Source organism: Parus major, unplaced genomic scaffold (assembly GCF_001522545.3).
Source record: "Parus major isolate Abel unplaced genomic scaffold, Parus_major1.1 Scaffold276, whole genome shotgun sequence".
In the NCBI taxonomy this organism is placed as follows: Eukaryota; Metazoa; Chordata; class Aves; order Passeriformes; family Paridae; genus Parus; species Parus major.
Window position 1 is genome coordinate 251,436 of NW_015379268.1, and position 2,394 is coordinate 253,829.

The window sequence follows — 2,394 nt, forward strand, 5'->3', positions numbered from 1 at the left end:
TCATCCCGATCCCATCCTGAGCTGATCCCGATCCCATCCTGAGCTGATCCCGAGCTCATCCCGATCCCATCCTGAGCTGATCCCGAGCTCATCCCGATCCCATCCCGGGCCCGTCCCTGTCCGAGCGGACCCTTCACCCCCCGAGCAGCCCCCCCACCCCTCTCCAGCTCTCCTGCATCCCTTTCCGGGCGGCTCCTCCGTCTCTCCAAGCTGTTCCTGCATTCCCGTCCGAGGTGATCCTCCTGCATCCCCCGGAACCGATCCTACAGAGCTCGGGGAGCTGATCCTACAGAGCTCGGGGATCTGATCCTACAGAGCTCGGGGAGCCGATCCTACAGAGCTCGGGGAACTGATCCTACAGAGCTCCGGGAGCCGATCCTACAGAGCTCGGGGAGCCGATCCTACAGAGCTCGGGGAGCCGATCCTACAGAGCTCGGGGAGCTGATCCTACAGAGCTCGGGGAACTGATCCTACAGAGCTCCGGGAGCCGATCCTACAGAGCTCCGGGAGCCGATCCTACAGAGCTCGGGGATCTGATCCTACAGAGCTCGGGGAACTGATCCTACAGAGCTCGGGGAACTGACCCTACAGAGCTCGGGGAGCCGATCCTACAGAGCTCGGGGAGCCGATCCTACAGAGCTCGGGGAACTGATCCTACAGAGCTCGGGGAGCCGATCCTACAGAGCTCGGGGGCTGCCCACGGCTCCGGGAGCTGTTCCAGGGCTGTTCCCGGCCCCGCTCCCGCATCCCCTCGCCGGTCCCGCCGCTCCCACAGCCCGGCCCCGAGCGGGACGGAGCGGAGGGGCCCCGGGGCCCCCGGGAGGGGACAGAAGGGGACAGGGAGGGGACAGGGAGGGGACAGGGAGCGGCAGCACCAACCTGCGCGGCGGAGACCGCCCGGTGCCCGCTCCCGCTCATCCCGGCCCGCGGCTCCATCCCGAAGGATGCGGCTCCATCCCGAAGGATGCGGCTCCATCCCGAAGGATGCGCCCCGCGCTGTCTCCATGGCAACGCGGCCGCCGCGTGACCGCGCATCCCCCGGGCACCGGGAGCGCATCCCAGAACATCCCCGCGTTCAGCGACAGCCTGAGGGGCTCTTAAATATCTTTTTAATGTTATTATTGTTTAAATTGGTTTTTCAACCTTTTTTTGCTTAGCTGGTTTTGTTTTGGTTTCGGTTTTTTGGGTTTTTTTCTTAGTTTTAATTTTTATGCTTTTTAAGTTTTGATTTCTTAAAGATATTTTTTTAAATGTACCCCACGTTGCTCTGTTGGAGGGAGGAGTTCTTTAACAAATAAACAAAGAAAAAAAGGATCACAGAATGACTTAGATTGGAAAAGAGCTCATAGAGTCCAACCTGTGACTGCCCACCCATTTCTATTTCACTCCATCCTTCCCCTTGAACAAGTTCACAGAAAATAAATTAATATAAAAGTACAAAACTTACTCTTCTAAAGCCAATATTCATCATGAGAAATGTGAGCACACCACAGAGAGAAACATGAGCACACCACAGAGAGCTGGGAAAGCAGCTGGGCTTTAGGGGAGGAACGTCGTGGTTCTCTTGAACCCATCCATCCCAGCCCTGCCAATCCTCCCACTGCTCCAGCCTGGCCTTGGGCACTGCCAGGATCCAGGGAAACCTGGGAATCCAGGGAATTCCAGCTCTGGGAATTCTGTGCCAGGCCCACAGGGAAGGATTCCTTCCAGTAAATTAATGATCCATAAACTGCCAGGATGCCAGAGATGATTACTGCACCATGAAATGTGGCCTCTGGCACCACAAACCAAGCGAATAAACACCTGAACCCCACCCACTTCCTCCAGCTGGGAGAAGCTCTTCAGGTTTGTCCAAAGCCCAGATTGGAGAATAACATTTGATAACAATAACAATTTAATAACAATAATTTGAGCTTTGGGATAACAGAAGCACCAGGTCCCAGGAAGGGCTGGGCTGGAGGGGACCCTGGAGACCCCTCTAGCTCAAACCCCCTTCCATGGGCAGGGACATTTCCAACGGATTTATGGCATTAAAGAGGAAAAGTTACAACTTCCCTCGGTTGTTTATTCCATCTCTGTCTTGATCAGGAGATTCCAAACTGGAATTTGTTTGGCTTCAGCCTAAGGATGAAGCCAGGGCTCGGTTTCTTTTGAAGGATAAAAGGTTTCTGTGCAGTGCTCCGTGCTGTGGCCCTGGGAAACAGGAATATTGCAGCCCCTGGCTGGGACAGGGTGAGCATGGAAATTTAACTGATATTGGCACTTCACACAGCACTGCCAGGGAAGTGGCACCAGGGAAGGATCAAAGTGACAAGAGTCAAAATAAATCTGAAATAAACCCCCTGGGAATGAAACCCCAGCACTGGGGGTCTCTGTTCCTCCTGCTGGGGATAT